At 39.5% G+C, this 20,141-nt stretch overlaps 1 long non-coding RNA gene across 1 annotated transcript in view; it reads right to left on the bottom strand.

The window, feature by feature from the left end:
• Positions 1-3,889: 3,889 nt before the first annotated feature.
• LOC140688810 (uncharacterized) overlaps positions 3,890-20,141 on the bottom strand; it is a 134,509-nt gene continuing 118,257 nt past the window's right edge. The window contains exons 3-4 of the long non-coding RNA XR_012063666.1: positions 9,149-9,173; positions 3,890-4,089 (exon numbers count right to left, since the gene is read on the bottom strand). This is a non-coding gene — a long non-coding RNA (uncharacterized lncRNA). The remainder of the gene's footprint in view (positions 4,090-9,148; positions 9,174-20,141) is intronic.

Genomic DNA, 20,141 nt, shown 5'->3' with positions numbered 1-20,141 from the left:
TTTTCCTTCCAATTACTAGCCCTTTTTTTTTTAGACTTTCTCAGTGTCTTCATTGTTATGCATATCCATTTTTTATAGTTATTCAGCAACTGTAATCTTTCAAACAAACTGGGATTCTCCAATATTGCTGTATTAAGGGAAATTATAATAGCCTATTGACCGCAGTTCAGTCAATGATCCACTCATTATTCAGTCTTGAAAGCGAAGTTCGTAAAATAATGGATGTGATTATCACAAAAGTCAATAGAAGTGTAAGTGTGAAGATGGAACCCATGATGAGCCCCAGCAATGAGCTTATATTTTTGTACCATTTCACAAGTATGTGCAACTGGATTTAGACCTTCTTTTCCATCCATTGTCTGCTTCAGTCATCTTCAAAGTGAGGTGTGGGCAACCTCAGTGGGTTCACAGGATGTGTTGCTGTGGTGTCAAGTAAAATTTCCAGAATTTCTCTTTCTATTCAGTTTTATCTCATCCCTTTATTTTCTTTTTGTGTGAATTTTGTAACGTACTTTTTAGAGTTGTACATGTATATTCTGAGAGACCCATGTTCAAAAAAGTTTGGAAAACTATTGACATTTTCTAGGTAGTGTCATGTAAGATGGTCTTCCAGCAGACAGGGGGAAGTTTCAGGGTTTGTTATGATCTAGCCTTAGAAATCACGTGACAGCACCTCCAGGTTACTCTACTAGTCAAGGCAGTCCAGGCCTGCCCAGATGCCAAGGAGGGGACTTAGCTGCCACCTACCAATGGGAGGAGTGTCAAAGAATTTGCAATTATGCTTTGTTTTTATTGAGGTGTAGTTCATGAACAATATTATGTAAGTTTCAGGTGCATAACCTGTGAGTCACAATTTTTAAGGTTATTTTCCATTTATAGTTACTATAAAATATTGGCTATATTCCCTAAGCTGTACAATATACCCTTGTAGCTTATTTATTTTACACATAGTAGCTTGTACCCCTAATTCTCCTACCCCTAACTTGTCCCTTCCTCCTCTCCTCTCCCCACTGGTAACCACTAGTTTGTTCTCTATATCTGTAAGTTTGTTTTTCTTATATATATTCAGTAGTTTGTTGTAATTTTTTGAGTTTTTTTAGATGTCACATAGTATTTGTCTTTCTCTGAGTTATTTCACTTAACATAACACTCTCCAAGTCCATCCATGTTGTTACAAACGCCAACAGTGCATTCTTTTTCATGGCTGAGTAGTATTGCATTGTATATATATCACATATTCTCTATCCATTTATGTGTGATGGACACTTACATTGCTTCTACATCTTGGCAATTGTAAATAATGCTGCTATGAATATTGGGGTGCATTATCTGTTCAAATTAGATTTTTTTTTTAATTTAAGTCTTAAAACCCCATGTTCTTACTTTTATCTCTTGGTAGGAAAAATTTAATTTGGAGACATCATAAAAATATAAATTGCTGCAGAAGGTAGAAATTGACTGGGTTAGAGAAATGTTGGAGGTTTCAGAAGACAGGACGGAGCCATGCAGTCCCCATCTAGGTATTTGGTTGAGTCCATGGGGATCCAAATTAGTGGGGACATGACAGAGGACATTTCATTTCCATTATTACCAAATTACACCCTCCTGGGTCTAGACACAAAGATATGAATACTAAAAACCAAATGAGAATTTTGCTTTGCAAAACTTTCTGATAACAATGAGCTTCCTTTACTTGTTCATACTGGGGGAAAAAGATCTTTTTTATACAGCTGCCAGACATCTGGTGTTTTCTACACTAATGTTTTCATCTACCTCCATTTCTCCATTTGCCCTAATCCTTCCTTCATACAAATGAAGGCATATCTGAGATGCTGAGTTTTTAGTGAAAATATTTTAGTTTTGAAACAACTTACCGTCATCACTGTTTGTTGTGAAATGGTTCTCACTGATGATTTCACTGCATCATTTTTCCATGACCAAAACCATCCCATCGCTAAGGCTATTTCACATACAACCTGGAAAGTCTAATATCTTTTTTAAAAAAACAGCTTTTGGGTTATTATGAGCCACCAATGAATCTGTCTCCCACCATTTCATTGAAAAGCTTCCAGGATCCAAATTCACGGCGAGGATAAGACCAGTGTCTGTGACAACAGTTTTTTATTCTCTGAGTAGAAAGATATGAGGGGCAGCTGTGCTGACATGTGGGCCTCACAGACTTCATGTCCATGTGTCACTGTGCCATCTTCTACATATTTTAGAAAGGGGACACAAAGCAGTATTCTACTGAAACTCCTGCAGCTCCAGTGTTTTAACATACTAAAGCCTAGAAATCAAAAAATGAACCACTTCATTGTTGAAACATTCATAGATTGACAGATTCCTAGAGACACAATGGATCTCAAAGGCATTTCTTGCTTTGGCAGATGATGAAACTCAGGCTCAGAGAGTTACTTCTCCCAAGTCAAGACTTTTAAGTCTGAGCCCGACAGGCTGCCTTCCACACTGCAGTTCTCCTCTATTTTTTTTAATTGAAGTACAGTCAGTTACAATGTGTCCATTTCTGGTGTACAGCACAATGTCCCAGTCATGCATATGCATACATATATTCGTGTTCATATTTTTTCCATTAAAGGTTATTACAAGATATTGAACATAGTTCCCTGAAGAAATTTTTTAAATCTATTTTTATATATAGTAGCTAACATTTATAAGTCTCAAACTCCCACACTTATCCCTTCCCACCCCCTTTCCCCAGTAACCATAGATTGCTTACTATATCTGCAAATCTGTTTCTGTTTTATAGATGAGTTTATAGTGCCCTTTTTTTTTAGATTCCATATATGAGTAATATCACATGGTATTTTTCTTTCTCTTTCTGGCTTACTTCCATTAGAATGATGGTCCATCCATGTTGCTGCAAATGGCATTATTTTACTCTTTTTATGGCTGAGTAGTATTCCATGATGTAAACATAAGAATTTCTTTATCCTGAGTCATCTGTCGAAAGACATTTAGATTGTTTCCATGTCTTGGCTATTGTAAATAGTGCTGCTATGAACATTGAGGTGCATGTGTCTTTTCCAATTAGAGTTCCCTCTGGATATATACCCAAGAATAGGATTACTGGATCATATGGCACTCTATTTTTAGTTTTTTAGGGAATCTCCATTTGTTGTTTGCTTGTTTGGGGTGGGGGGGCAAAATTATATTCTTTTTCTATTATTATAAAAGAAATTTAAAATTATATAGTGTGAAGCATGCACTCGACCACTGAGCTATACCCAACCCCACCCCAGTTCTTCTCTTGAACCAGTGTTCTAGTAACAATGAACCCATGCTCTTTTCCTGAATTAGAAACAGTTACTCAGTTTCAGGAAAATGAATGATAAATAAGTAGACAGGAAAGAAGGAAGGAAGAAAGGAAAAGATGGAAGGAGAAAGAAAGAGAGGAAGATACAGAGAGATAAATAAATTGATGGCAAAGAAGGAAAGAAGGAGGGAGGTAGGGAGGGAGAGATGGCACATGGGGAGCAGGTCCAGCAAAGACAGTCTAGCTAGAAGGTATGATAAGGGAGCCTGTCGTGCAGCTACATTTATGTAAAGATCCCTTAGGGATTTTGACATTGACTTCTTGACTTTGGTGGTTTGGATTTCATGAAGTGGAGTCGCTTACCCCCCATAGGCTGTACTCCAAGCACTTTTATGCTTCTTGTAAATGCACGCAAATGCCCAAACTCAGAGAAACCTTCACTTTAAAACAACAGCAACAACAAAAAGTCAGAACACATGCATTTGACTGTAGGGCTGCCACGAGGAGCCTACAAACTCATTCCTTTATGCAACAAATTTTATTGAGGGCCTACAGTGTGCCAGCAACTGGTCAAAGAGCTAAGAATACAGGCGCATGTAAGAACCACAGTATTCCTATCCTCATGGAATTTATTTTAGAGGGGTAGGGGGAGAAAAGTAAATGAGTGGAACATAAATAAACAAGGTAATCTCAAATAAAAATAAGTGCCTTCATGACAATAACATGGGAATACTGTATGTATAAGGGAGAGTTGTTTGTTGTTTTGTTTGCTTGTTTTAATATGGCAGTCAGGATGGCCCTGGAGATCCGTCATTCTAAGTGAAGTGAGCCAGAAAGAGAAAGAAAAATACCATGTGATATCACTTATATTGTGGAATCAAAAAAAAAAAGATACAAATGAATTTATTTACAAAACAGAAACAGACTCACAGACATAGCAAACAAACTTACCGGGGGAGTGGAGGTGGGAAGGGATAAATTGGGAGTTCGAGATTTGCAGATACTAACTAATATATATAAAATAGATAAATGACAAGGTTCTACTGTACAGCATAGGGAACTATATTCAGTATCTTGTAGAAACCTATCATGAAAAGGAATATGAAAAGGAATATATGTATGTATATGGTTGACTGAAACATTATGCTGTACATCAGAAATTGACACATTGTAAACTATACTTCAATAAAAAAGATTAAAACTTTAAAACATTTTTTAAATAATAAATAAATAAATAGAAGAGTCAGGAAAAACATCTCTGAACAAGGAAAGTTTCAGTTGAGGCTGAACTCAATTATAAGAAATAGCCAATAACAGGACAAAAAGTTTTTTTGCCCTAGTTTTGCTGAAATATAATTGGCAAATAACATCGAGTAAGTCTAAAGTGTACACAATATGTAGATATTGTGAAGTGATTACCAAAATAAGGTTAGTTAACAATCAAGATGAAGGGCATTCCAAGTTGAGGATCCTGTAAGAGTCAAAGCCATGCACTTGAGAAGACATAGTTCATTAACTGACCTGCTAAACTTGCTTTCTTTTAGTTCAAGTCTCCTTCCCAGAGGAGGGAACTGAACTGATCCTATAAATAAGTATTATGTGCCATAAATTGATATTTGTTACACAAAAAAAAGACATTATCTAAACAGCTCTTAGATAATGTCTATCTTTATCTTAACTATCTTTGGGAAAATAAACACTGTAAGAATGCAGTCAGGATCAGGTAAATCCGTAAAAATCTAGGTTTGGCTAGACCCCAGGCATCAAAACATGAGCCTTAAATCATGCCATAGAAGTGGAAAATTTTGTTTTGCTCCTGATGTGTAAGGATGATTTTAAACAGAGCCCCTCATTACCTGCAGTAGACTTGTGGTGTGAGCAGGAAATAATTCTTTGTTGTTGGGGGGCCAATGAGATTTGGGAGGTTGCTTGTTACTACAGCATAATCTAGCTTACCCTAGTCAATATAAAGGGGGGAAAAATGTGTAGAAAAGGAAAAAAGAAACCAACATGGGGAGAAGCAGAGACCAAGTGGGGTGAGAGTCCCCTGGGGCCTCCCTCGGGTGTGCTGGTTTTGGGGTACTTTCAGAAAGGCTGGAGATCGTCATTCTAAGTGAAGTGAGCCAGAAAAAGAAAGAAAAATACCATACGGTATCACTCATACGTGAAATCTTTAAAACAAAAAAGAAGGCACTAATGAACTCATCTACAAAACAGAAACAGACTCACAGACATAGTAAACAATCGTATGATTACTGAGGGAAGGTGGGTGGGAAGGGATAAATTTGGGAGTTTGAGATTTGCAAATATTAACTACCATATATAAAAATAGGTTTTAAAATTTTCTTAGCACAGGGAACTAACTATATTCAATATCTTATAATCACCTTAAATAAAAAAGAATATGAAAATGAATATGTATATATATGCATGACTGGGACTATATGCTGTACACCAGAAATTGACACACTGCAACTAACTATACATCAATTTAAAAAATAAGAAAAAAAATAAAATTAAAGAATAATAATGTGAATATATACACACACACACACACACACACACACACATATATATATATATATATTCCATTTGAAGTTGATTCTGTTGCTGCAGTATTACCCCTCTTCCTACTCTCCCAACTCTACCTACCAAAGCATCTGTGAAGGCTGTTCCACAAGCACAATTTGCTGGGGTTGCTTCTTTTGTGGAAATCAGCTGGGCTTCAGACCACGTTTGGGATAGATACAATATGGAGCATGATGTGGAAAAGAAAAACCCACAGCAAGCGGTGTTAAGGAGGAGAGAGGCCTCCTGGAGAGTTCCAGCCACCAGGCCATGGAGTTGGGCCTCTCCACTAGACATGGGAGTGTGGGTCAAACTCTCTGACTTCTCAAGAGGACACCCCGCTGAGGTGCAGGTTACATGCAGACGTCTGCACGACACGGGCAGTGAGCACACAGGGATAAGGTCTTCCTCCGTCCTCCCTGAGGGATCCATCTTTCTATTGACAGTATTGCCTGAGTGAATGGGGTTCATGCAGGTTCCACAGCACTGTGTGCTCCTGTACAATTTGGCTCTTACCTCTTTCATAGCACTTGACATCTACGGCTTTATAGTTACTTAGCTTTATGTTTCTCTTTCCCACTAGACAGGTTGTTCCTGAAGCTGAGAGCCCCATCCTATTCATTTATGTGTCCCCCATACCTAGTGCAGTATCTGACATCTGGTGTAAAAATGTTTGTGGGTTATTAATGTTTATGTAAAAATGTTTGTGGATTCAGTTAAACTCTGATATCTATAAGCTTGTTTAAATCGGGGCAACTGGCTCTCAAAACTATCGAAAACAAAGCCTCAAAAATGTTTATTCTAGGAGATGTAATATATTTAACAAAGGGAATTATTTCTATGTATACTGGAGTAACTGTTGGCTTTGTCTGCTAGCTATTCCCAGCCATCTACTTGTTGGGCTATTCCTGACCCCTCTCCAGGGGTGGGCGGAGTGGGGACTAGCTCCAAGCTGAAGTGGGGAGTGAGAGTCACTCCAAGGCCAGAGCATTTAATGGCTGGTGTGAAATATTCCATGACTTCATTTTGCTCCTACCCATGCAAGCAGTAATGTCCCAAATGGTAACTGCTCCAACAACCTGGATCGGGGGTCAAAGAGGACGTAGGCAGAAGCCCTTGCTAGTCGACAACAGACATGAGACATACGCAAGAACAAATCTTTGCTGTTTTAAGCCACTGAGATTTGGGGCTTGCTTGTTACCATGGTATAACCGAACCTATACTAGCTGACAGAAGAATGAACAAAGTCCAGATCTCCGTCTCCCTACCCTGACCACCAAATCATTTTTAACACAGTAATAACTCTTAAGAGAAGGGGTAAGCACAAATGATTTAGAAGTAAACACAGAAAATGAAAAGCCAATACATTGGGAGCAGGACTGAGCAGCCCAGACTCAGAGGGCAGGAAGAGGCGAAGAGCTGAGACCCGGGGCAGCGCAGGGGCCATTCACTCACGTGCCAGCATGTGTGAGCTGCTCAGTTAAGAAGAACAGCGGGCCAGACCAAGAAATCATGTAGAAATGGTGCATTCATTTTTGGCAGAACAGAGGTAAGAATACTGGCTAAAACTATACGCATAAAAGCAACGAAGCTTCAAAAAGAAAGGCGATGAGGCAGAAAAGAGATTTAACAATAGACTGAAAGGGTTTGGGATTTTTTTGTGTTTTTTTTTTTTTTTGCCCCAATACAGTGGCTATCTGGTATAAGACTGCATGATAAAACTCTGCAGATTCCAGAAGGACTTTATTTCTTTGGAGTCATCGCTTTCCCTGTGACACTAACATAAAATTCTTAGTACATTTGGAATGCTTGAATTTGAGCATCATCTTTTAGGTCCTGAATTACTACGTTTTAATTGAAGGGCATCTCAAGGTCTGATGTCTTCACACTCGTCTTTGCAAAGGTTCCACTGCTCGACACAAAGCTACGGTTGAAACGGGCTCCATGCTGAGGCAAATCAATCAGTGCTTACACTGTCTTCTGGGACTGTGTGCTTATTTTTAGGAATGCTTCATTTTTTTCTGGTTGTTGTTCGAAACTATAGGAAATAGAACAAAATATAAAGAAGAAAAATGAAAGCACTCAGGCTCACATTAAGAAGTTAATATGACTCCTTTGCGGAAAATGCAGACTTTCTTCCTGGCATGCTTATATATCTTAATATGATTTTAGTATTTCAGCCCCTGCATTTTTCTCCACACATTTAATTATGAGCACTACCCCCAGAAGATTAAGAATATCCCTAAAAGTGTGCACAATTTTTTATTTCATTGGGTCTCTATTATTTTGTAGTTTAAGAGCTCTCTTTTTTATGTTTGTAAATAACACTAGGTTGAACAGAAATACTTTCCACATCCCCAGTTATTTCTTAGAATGAGAAGTAATAAAGCAAAGAATGGATGTTTCAGGATTCTTAAAATAACAAGACCGGTTAATTGCCATAAAGTCTGTCCTAATTCGTACTCCTATACTTCTCTGAAGTGTAGTCAGTTTACAATGTTGTGTCAATTTCTGGTGCACAGCGTCATGTTTCAGTCACATATGTATTCCTTTTCAGATGCTTTTTCACTGTAGGTTATTACAAGACACTGAACATACTCCTATATGCCGATGAGAGTATCATTTCCCTACTCCTTGATGTGTGGAAAATTATACTTTTCAAATGTTTAGCAATCGGTTTGACCAAAAATGACATTGCAGTGTGGTATTAATTTGCTTTAATTTTTTGACTAATAGTAAAAAGAAACATCTCCCTCCTGCATTTAAAACCCATTTGCATTTCTTATGTTTTTTGTTTGAGTTCTTACACCCGTTTCATTTTTTCTATTTAGAGTATGATTATAATGTTTCTATTGATTTTCAAGTTTCCTTTACATGGTTAGGCTACTCATCTTTTGCAGATAAAATATTTCCAAGATTAGCTTCAGATTCAAGATATTGGGGGTCAATAATAGGAGATAACATTTGTGAAAGTTGCTTTTAAGCCAAAAATGCTATAGAATCTTTTGCTTTTGTTTGGGGGTTTTGTTTTTTCTTTTTTCAGTTTTTCAAATTTTGGATTTGTGCAATTCCTACTTCTCTTTTGACATTATTGAACCTAACGCTGAACTGGCCATCACGTGAGCGCTCGACTCTGCGTACACATGTGTCCACATCATCCCACACACAGACAATTGTTTTAGTTCCTTAGCATTAGGCACCAACTGGACGGCCAGGACCCCTGCCCTGGGGTTTCAGTCCCAGGACTGTGCCATGTTAGTTGTGCCAAAGGGAACAAGTTATTTAACCTCTCTAGGACTCGCTTACCTCATCTGTAAAACCTCCGAATAATCTGTAAAACAAGGAAGTAAGAGACAGTATTGCTGTGAGGATTAAACAAAATAACAAGGCAACCAGTTAAACTAGATGGCTATTCTTTTCTAGTTAATTCTGAAACCTGAGGCAAGGCATCTGGTAAACCTAGCTCTTGGTGTGACAATTTACATGGTCATTGACTAAAGACAAGCTTTTAGATCTAGGTTGTCTTCTAGGCATTTGGAATGAAATGCATCTCTGCCTCCAATAACGATAGTTAATTAAAATTTTCTGGAGCATTCTGCAAAATTATTGATATTCATTATTCCTTCAACAATTATATATTGAATACCTGAGCTGCCAGGCAACAGTGTAAGCTCCTCAGCTGTGAAAAACACCAGCAAGTTCCCCCAGATAGTGAGTTTTCATTCCAGAGAGAAAAGACAACAAAAGAAGAAAGACAAACACATAAGCAAACTAATTTCAGAGAAGCATCAACGATGTGAAACAGTGAGGCAGGAGTGTGCCCTGGAAGACGGCCGCTGGGCTAATTCCATCAGGTGGTCAGGGCAGTCGGGCTGAGCAAGAAGCCAGGCATCAGAAGCATAATGACAGCAATCCTATCACACCACATCCCTTCTGCTCCCGTTTTACAAACAGAAAGATTAAGTCACGGAAACCAAACTGTTGTTGCTCTAATACAGTACATGCGCTTTCCTCTGATTGCAAATATGACTTATTCAGGACAGAAAATACAGCTGAGGACAAAAAGAAAGAAGAATCGTCTGCGACCCTGGCTAACACTTTTTACATTTTCTGTCCTCTGTTTCTCTATGCATCCATAGAACGTATTTAACAAAGGGAATTATTTTTATGCATGATGTTTGCAACTTGTTTTTTTTTCTGTTGAGCAATATTTTTCTGTGTCATTAATGAGTCTTCTGAAAAATCATCTTTAATAGCTGTATAGTGTCATGTGAAACCATATGGTTTCTTTAATTAGTTTCTAGGCAACGGAGATTTATGTCACTCCAGTTTTTCATTATTATAAACAATGCTGTGATAAACCTAACAACAACAACAACAATAATAATAGCTAATATTTATTCAGGTGCTTATAGATGGCATGCATTGTCTTAAGCAATTTATAGCTCTCAGCTAATTTAATGCGAACAAGACTTCTGCAAAATAGAGGCAGTGACAATCCTTCCTTCAGAAACTGAGGAAACTCTGACCAAAAAAAGGTAAAATACTTTGCTCAAGGTCACATATTCAGTAAGTTGCAGATCTAGGATTTGAACTTGGACATTCTAGTCCGAGCCAGAGCAAACACTTAATCACTGCACTCTGTTTCTGCCCAGAAAGGTCTTTCTACAGATTTCTAGGTAAAGTCTTCATCCTCATCAGTGTTATTTCCTTAGGAGAAATCTTCAGACGTGAAATTGCTCAGAACCTAATCCAGAACTCATGCATCTATACAAAACTCAGAGATCCCCTCACTCCTACTTAATGCCCACTCCCAGGCAGCCTAATGGCACATCGGAAACTCTGTGCTCCGGATCACACATCAGATAAGAAACAGAGCAAGCAGTAGCCTAAGTGAGAGAGACTCCAGCCCCTGCCAGCACCCGCTCCCCTCCCTCCTTTGGTCCTCTCCAGAGCGCTTGCCAAAGGCAGCTCGGAAAAAGCAAGGGAGAGGTTCTGAAAGTTCAACTAGTCTCTGCTCACATTTCCAGAATCTAAACACAGAAAGAAAGGGAAAGGCAGCGAGAATGGGGAGTGACGTTGAGCTGGGAGCTGAAATCTTCCCGTAATGCCCAGGGGCTTCTCTCAACCTGACTGTACCTCCTGGGTGACCTCCTGCTCTCTCTGTGCGGCCCTATCAGGCCAGGGAACAAATGAGGTCACAGGTAAGTGGGTCAGGCTCAGGGATCTAGAGAAGTCCGGTCAATGCCTCCTGCTAATTGAAACACCTGGGTAGACTCTTTCTGGAGCTTTGGACCTGAACTAACCTGAAATCATGACTCACTGGACGCTGTTTTATCTCATTTTTCAAAAAGTGTTTTCTTTTCTTGAGAGGCTGTTCAATCAGAGAGATGAAATAATTCATTTCTGTTACTTTTCCTGAGCTTCAAAGATAACCTAGAATCCTAGGTTTCTATTTTACCAAAGGAGGCTCCTGACTATAGTAAATTTATTGTCATCGCATCTGGTCAAATGTTAGAGGTTTTACTGGGGAGTCGAGGGCTCAATTGAATTCTTTTATCTACCCTATGTAGCAGGTCATTGCTCTTCAAAGAAACAGAATATGGAAAAATAAATCTAAAAATAGAGTAAGGAAAACATAATCATTCTTTGTTAATTCAGAGGCCATTTCTGAATCTTAAAGAGCTTCAAGGTCATCAACACAACCTTGAATTATTGCACTAGAAACTACCAACTGATAGCTTTGGGTTCCAACAACCTTCTTGTAAAATTTCTGGTTGGGAACCAGAGGCATATTTGTAATAAATGGTGCCTCTGGCCTCAGAACAGCCCATACAAATATTTTTTTTTTGAAGTTTTGAAAGTGTTATCAATTTTGTTTACTGCAATTAATAAAAAATAGTATGGAAGGACATTTAAGTTCCATATAATGTCTAACAATTATCGGAGACGTTCTCTGAGCCTAGTGCTGCATCTTATCTTATTTAATCATACAACAGCCCTACAAATTAGATACTATTATGATTTCTCATTAATCATAATACTAGTAAGGACTGCATGATAAATTATAAGCACTGTCCGATAAATTCCACACAGATATTCTCATCCCATACTGTAGCTGGGAACAAAAGTACTAATAAAACTAAAGACCGTCACTATCAATTTTCATATTATTTTCTAATGTTTCTATCAAGAAAGTGTGTTTCAAACCAATAAGCTGAGATACCAGGAACATGTCCTCTGCATTCTGGCGACAGATATAGGAATCTGCACTTGTATCTTTGGGGGCAGAGCCAGGTGGGTGGAAGAGAGAGTTTTCATATAGACTCTAGCAGAAGAGGTTACAGATTCCAGGAAAACTTGGAACAAGATGAGAAAGAGAAAAGGCAGAGGAGCAGAGGTTCTGTTGATGGGCGTAAGGATTCCCAGCAGCCACTGACACGTGAGCTCCATGACGACAGGGCGTTCATCTGTTTCCTTCCCTCCTGTATCCCAGAACCTAGCCTGGTGCCTGGGATACAAGGAGCTCAAAAATAGCTTTGATGAATGAAGGCAGTAGGGACGCCTCTATCCCTACTGGGGAAGGAGCGTCACTGGGGAAGAAGAAGCCAGATGCCAGAAATCATTTGAAAATCATCGTCAGCTTGAACCCCAGTGGAGGATAAATACTAGTTAACAAAGAGTCTTGTTGATGAAATGTCAAATAACAGAGAGATACTACAACCATGTAGGCACACAAGGAAATTTAGTCATGATGGTCTAATCTTCCAGTGAACCAAGGAGGTGATGCACACAGTTCTCCTAGGATCAGGGAATAAACTCAGGTATCAAGGATAATAAAGTCTATAAACCCAATTTTCCCCCATTGAAAAGATGAGAGCCAACAATCCTAAACCTGACTTAGCTGTGCTAACCTGGATTGCCGGACACAGATTCAGTACCAGGCCCTCTATAGAGAAGCAGGTAGAAAAATAGAAATCGAGGGATAATGGATATGACAGTTAAGATGCAGTGGACAAATTGTTACTTTAAAAGCAACAGAAACTACTCCCTCGGAGAGCATCAGAACTGGAAAATTCTACTAAAGGACAGACAGATTATACCCCTATTAACCATGAAAGTCTGGTCAAAGGGCCAAGGATAGAGCTCAATGTGGTATTTTACTGCCAATTTGAGGCACAATCTACCACTTTACTTTAAAACTCTGAAGAGCATCTAACTTCATGAGCCTAAGACTGACTATATGATAAAAACTAATGACCTTGACAATGCGGAATCACAAAGACTTGGACTGCCCTGAAATTTCATCTACAGGCGGGACTGTGCATCGTGCTTTAAATCTTCCTCGAAAGTGGCACATGGCCACTGGGACACGGAACAAACTCCAGAAGCTCAATCTGTCCTCTCGTTTGAGCTGGATTCTGGCTCACGTCTGGGTGTGAGGCATAACCAGGGCATCACTTTTCCTTAGGTTGTGAGGTGGGAGTCAAAGAGTATGAAATCCGCAGAAGATCCTTGGGGAAAAGAAAGATTGATCAACAACCAGGATGCACATCAGAAAGTGCTGTCAGACTGTGGGGACTTGGGAAAGAGCTGGTATAAATACATGAAGCAACAGGAAAGGGACCAGGGACCCAGAGTTAAAGATTTCTAATTAAAGGATGGGAGGCAGTGCCTGGAGCAATTCCCTGAATCCAAAGGGAAGCTGCATGTTTTTATAGAATGTTTTTCATTTGAAGTTAGGCCAGGAGAGACATGTTAAAGTTGCCAAAGTTATGCCAAGTCAGGCAAGTAGTCACAGCTTCCTTCTTAGGAGTTCTAAGCAGAGGGGAGGAAAATGGAGAAAATTATAGCTGTTTTGCTGTTGTTGTTGTTAAGATGTGCCCTGTACATAAACTTTCTTTCGCTGTTTCTCTTTCAAGTTAAAGTAGTTTCAGACCATATGTAACATCCGAAAAAAATCTGACTTAATTGAAAATAGTACAAATTGAAGTTACGTAAGGCTTTAGTGAGCAGGTTTGACAAGCTGTTTCATGAATGTAGGTATGTATCTGCACAACTGGGACATTGCGCTCTACACCAGACACTGACATGTTGAAACTGACTGGACTTCAATTAAAAAACAAACAAACAAACAAATTGTTTCATCCAACACAGTATTTGATTAATTTCTAAAATTGTGATAAAATATATCTTTAAAAAACCAAATCACTAGTTCAAGGGGAAACAATAGCTGGGAAAAGTTTTAAAAAGAGATGAGAGAGGGGAGACCCAAAACATTTGATTTAGAGACATAAAGATGAATTTGTCCCAATCACACAGGTGCAGTTGAGTTAGCCACTTACTAACTGATTTTGGTATTTCTGAGGTGCAATCCACTATGTTTAATCATAACCTCTACACTAACCTTCCTCTCCAACAGTTTTCTAATTGGCAGAGAGAGGCTTAATAATAATAACAATATTAATAATAATTAATCATCATCATCATCTTTGGGTAGGAAAAACTTATCTGCATGCTATATTATTTCTTTGAAGGATATTATTCTCAAAAACTACAACACAGAATATGAAAATGCACTAATTTGATTTGTCATAGAAATGTTCTTTCTTTTAAGATCCAAGATAAATCAGCAAATGCTTTCAAAGCTGACATGTAATCCATGAATTCAAATCCTTTCCAAGATTTATGATCCATTAGAAAGACAGTTTCAATTTCCCTCGCCCTTGTGAGAGGCTAATGTATGGCTGGCAGAAAACACATTTACACAGCACACAGTCCAGAACAACAGTATCATTTATCGATAAGGCTTTTCAAGTTAAAAGGAAAAAAAGATCTTGCTAGTTATGTTCATTTTGACTTGTTTATCTGTAAGTAGTAGATGGGTGCTTCCCTCTGGTGAAGTTTCCTAAATGCAGCAGATTAGCAGACATCCATTTGACAAAGATTGCCTACGAGAGATTAGAGGAAATCTCCCACAATTATAATAATGATATTATCAGTAGGTGGGACTAAGGGTAGACTAGATGTGCATGTATAGATACACACTATTTGTATAGATATAAATACAGATAAAGACATAGATATAAATGGAGTAAAGAATCAAACTCACAAAAGGGCTTGAAGGGCCCAGTTCCAATTTCCCTTTTTTTCCCCCTCTTCTATTCTTCACCCCTTGTTCTAAACGTGATGACTCTGCCTGTCAAAAATATCAGTAAAATTCACGAGACTCTCCAGCAGAAGATCTCAAAGCACATTAACCCACCTTAAGATTCAGAGTCAGTATCAATGGATACAATACCTATTCAAGAAGATGCTCTTTTTTTCCAGAAACTCTGGTTTTCAACATATAATTGCAAAATCGCGTGTACATCAGTTACTGTACGGAATAGGAGCTATCCGCCTGCACAAGCCAGCCCTGCCTCTGAGGAGCTTCATGTGTTCATTTATAGATGGAATAGATTCCCTGTTAGTGAATATGTTGCTATATCTGTGGTTAAATAACAGAAAAGAAATGTTCTCTTTAGGAACAGTTTGGCTCTGGCACCATTAGGAGTTACAGAACTTGCTCAGTTTTATACAGAAAAACTATTTAGTGCTAGAATGTTGATTTAGTCACAATACATATAATAAACAGGAATTCCAAAGAGGAGAGGCATTTCTTTGAGGTCAGAACCTAGCTGTCAGATCTGTTTCTGCCCCACCCTGGGTACTAATCTATAAAGCAAAAAGGTAAATGCTCTTCATTAACCAACGCCAGCCCATTAACTCTAACCCCACCGGAGGTGTCACTCAGTAACTGTGTTAGTCACCTGTTGCTACGTGACAACTACTCTAGATTCACCAGCTGAGAACACCGCACTTTACAATTTCACAGTTTCTGGAGGTCAGCCATCGAGGAACGGCTTAATTGGGTGGTTCTGGCTCAGGATGTCTCTCGTGAAGTTGTAATCCAAGTGTCCACTGGGGCAGCATCCTCATTCACATGGCTGTTAAGAGGATGCTTCAGTCCCTCAACACGTGGGTCTCTCTATAGAGCTTAGGGCACAGTTTTCCCCATATAAGTGTGACCCAAAAGAAAAAGCTAGAAGACAGACAGAGACAGAGACAGACAGAGACAGAGAGAGATCTCAAGACAGAGGCTTTCTTTTTTATAACTTTACCTTGGAAGCCTGCCATATGCTGTTGGTCACACAGACCAACCGTGGCACAGTGAGGAGGCTACAAAAAAGTATGACTGCCAAGCAGTGGTCTTTAAAGGCCGTCTTTGAAACTGGCCACTACAACCAATATCTCAAAACCCAGGGAACTTGGCCAGACTTGGGGGAGATGCAGTACTTTTATCAAATCTAACCTTTCTGATCCACTGATGACTCAGAGCTCCTCTGAAAGAACACTTTCCACGCTTTCTGAGATCCAACCTGACCACCTCACAATTGAAAGAATCAGAACAGTATCCTTTCTGGATGCTTCATTTATGTGTTCATTCAGTAAATCTTTTGTGACTAAGTACTGTACACCAGGAACTCTCATGGAGGCTGAAATTCAATGGTAAAGGAGGTGTTGTTTTGGCCCTAAAACTATTTGTTGATAAACAAAGAAGAAAACTGGAGGGAAAGGAGAGAGAGAGAAGGAAGAGGAGGAAGCGGGAGAAAGAAGATAAAAAAAAAAGAGGGAGAGGAAGAAAGATGTGAGGAAGGAAGAGAAAGGAAAAGAAGTGGAGATAAAAGATCAACATTGATGGGAAAGAAATGCAATCATGGAGGGTCTTCCTTGTGATGTCAAATATTAAAGTTTTGGAAAAAGGAAGATGTTTGCTCAACATACATATCCATATGCTCAATGCATTGACTAAATATATGCTTTTCTTATCTGCAAGAAACTCACACCACAAATCAGAGATTCTCAAGTCTTTGAGCAAGGAAACTGATAAAAGCATTGGACCCTCTTTTCATAAAGAAATTAAGAATGCATCACACACAAACACACACATTTCTGGAGTTTATGGGCCTCAAGTTAAGAACTTCTGACCTTAATATTATAAAATAACATTTTAAGCAGTTGTCCATGTTAGCTGTCTTTGTCAATATTCAGGATAAACTAGTGCAAGTCTTGCTGGATCCTCATAAAATGATGGAGTTTAGCCAGGATTGGGCAGAATATTAGGGTATTTTGCTCTTTGGGGTATTTTGCTGCATGAGTGGATTCCAGCCTGAATGCAAGAACCTGTCTTGGCAAGGGCCAAGGGCCAAGGGCAAAGACGAGCTCAGGTGGAAGTTAATCAGTCTAGAAGTAAGAGCCATTTAGTCTAATTCCTTCATTTTACAAATGGGAAGACTGAATACCCAGTGGCTGACCAGGGCCCTGTGGCTGCAAATGCAATTTTGGCCAAACGTTCAGGATCTATGTAACCTTGGTCCAGATGCCAGGAGGCCTATCCACAGGTGTCAGGGTTACCCAGTTGAGTCTGGGTCCACTCACCCATGCACAGTGAAGCCAGTGTACTGACACCAGGTTGTGGTGAAGAAAGTGCAGCATTTGTTGCTGGATGCCCAGCCAGGAGTCCAGGGCACCTAGTGCTCAAAACACCAGAACTCCCTGATGGATTTTAGGAAAGCATTTTAAAGGCCAGGTGAGGGAGGAGGGGTCACAGTGCCTGTGGTCAGCTCATGCACAGTTCTCTGTTGGTTGATGGTGAGGTAACAAGGCAGTGAGACAGGTTAACATTATCAACCCTTGGGCATCAATAGGTCTGGGGCCTACGGGCTCATGGTCATCATGTAGTTAATTTCTTCCATTTGGTGGTGGTTTTGGCATCTGTAAAACAACTCAGGAAATGTGCATGAGATACTGTTATCGTGGTCCTTCAGAGAGGAGCGGCAACAGAGGAGATGGGGGAGGGGTCTGTCCTGGGAAGGCCCCAGAGGGTCCCTCTCGGTTACATCAGGATCAGAGTCAGTGAGTTGAGGTTACACTCTCCATCCTAAAAAGAGTGCAAAGTGAAGCCAGATTGGCCATAGATGCCTCAGTCCTGCAGGCTGGGGGGGTGGATCTTGGATCAACCAAAGCAGAGGAAATCGGGCCAAGCGGAGAGCCTTCCGGGTGTCTCCTAGCAGACATCTCTATGAATCTTCTTTTAATAGGCTGGGTTGCCTCCCCTCCAGAAGACAGTATGGCACATTTACTCTGCACTGCAGTGCTTTTTATACCTGGAGGCCAAAAGGAAGCTTGCGCTTCAAAGCCAAATTCTCCCTTGGAAATATAATTGAAAATCTCCAATGTACCTATGATCCTGGTAGGCTGCCATTTAAGCCTGGCACTTATGCCTGGAAAACTGAGCAAATGCTATCCAAGGCAGGTGAGCACACGGCTGCTATCGCTACCCCACTGCCGACAGTCAGAGCTGACTGGAGTGGGCACTGGGTCAGGGCTTGGCCCGACCTGCAGCGCCTGATTCCATCAAGCCATCCCTGAAAGCATCCACTGCTGGCGGAGAGGTTGTAGGCAGATGCTAAAGAAGCTGTGGGTTACTGCCAAGTTACTTTCCACAGGCTGTGAACGGGGGTTCCTAGGTCCACACCCGCTGCACCATGCTTAGTGCTCCGCCAGGAGTTCGAGGGGCTAGGGACGGAGTTCTTACCTTTTCCCCATCCCTCTTTCATCCTTCACGGTTAAAAAATGAGTAAATAAAAAAATTCAAAGACTGCAAAATCCATTCATCAGTTTTTATGCCCTATCACCAATTTTCAAAAAAGCAATTTATTTTCAAATGTTCCCAGGTACAGAGTCTCAACATAATTCCGAAACAAACATCAGATGGTATTTTCCCTTCTAGTCCGATTCTTCCAGCTGCCTTGGTCACAGCTGCGTTCTGTTTACTGGAATTTCCAATGACCTTTTTCAAAAGCTAGGGGTCGCAGCATGTGACGGGCAGAATCGCATCAGGCTAACCTGTTACGATCACTACACTTTTCCACTTTGCCTGGTTCTTTGAGCTTGGGGGTTAAAAAAAAAAAAGCTACACACCATTTAGGTTTTATTTGAGTAAGAAGTGAGCATAAATAGGGTGAACTGTTGGGTCTGCATCACATAAAATGAAACATTTCTATAGACTATATTAGTTCAACAGAACTCCCAAAATGTCACCAGTTGTAGCCCCAAACTGATGAAATGGACAAAAAGGAGACAAAGGTGATTCACTGAAACACAAAGGTAATGTCACTATGCTCCTTTTTGTTAGAGTGTAGTATGCCGTTTTATGAATCCACTACAATAGATTGATCACTTGCTTCCAGCCTGGAGCAACTGTGAGTAATGCCACTATAAATATTCTTCACAAGAATATGTGCCATTGTGTTTTTATAATACGCAGATAAGAGAGGACTTGCTGGTATATCGTCCAGCATTGTGCCAGAGGGTTTTCCAAAACAGTTGTACTAAATTTTGCTTTCACCTGCAGTGTATGAAAATTCTGACTGTTCCTCATTCTCACTAACACATAGTGTTGCCACACTTTTAGTTTTTTTTTTTCCCCAATCTGGCAGGTGGTATTGTCAAGTGACTGTTTCTTTTTAACTGAAGTATTGTCAGTCACAATGTGTCAATCTGGTGTACAGCACAATGTCCTAGTCATGCATATATATACATATATTCATTTTCATATTCTTTTTCATTAAAGGTCATTGCAAGATATTGAATATAGTTCCCTGTGCTCTACAGAAGAAATTTGTTTTTATCTATTTTTATATATAATGGCTAACATTTGCAGATCTCAAACTCTCAAATTTATCCAAGTGGCTTTAATATGCACGTTCCTGATTACTAATGAGCTTGTGCACATTTTAATATGATTTTGGTCATTGAATTTCCTACTTTATGAAATCTCTGTTCAAGTCTTTTTCCAATTTTTTATTGGATTGCATATATTTTTTCCTGTCAATTAATAGCCACTTAAAATCACATGAATGAATTTCACAACCATCGTACTACACAAAAACAGCAAGATACAAAAGAATATAAATGTATGTTTCCATTTACATAAAGTTCAAAGTCAGGCAAAACAACTATTTTGTTGAGGAAGACATAAGGAGGTAGCAGTAATATTTTTAAAAGAAAAGAAATAACAGCAATTCATGAGAGGTTACTTCTGACTCTGAATAGGCTGTGTTTGGGGGAAATAAGCTCTTTTTCCTGAGTTGTCATGGTTTCTAAAATTTGGTCAAGAAACCCACCAGTACTCAGGCTGTTGAACACTGAAAAAGAATTAACTAAAAATCCTACCAAACAATAGGAAGAATGT

The sequence above is a fragment of the Vicugna pacos genome, chromosome 1, assembly GCF_048564905.1.
Source record: "Vicugna pacos chromosome 1, VicPac4, whole genome shotgun sequence".
NCBI classification, from domain to species: Eukaryota; Metazoa; Chordata; class Mammalia; order Artiodactyla; family Camelidae; genus Vicugna; species Vicugna pacos.
The sequence above is the reverse complement of the archived record's forward strand: the minus strand, read 5'-3'. Positions and strand labels throughout refer to the sequence as shown.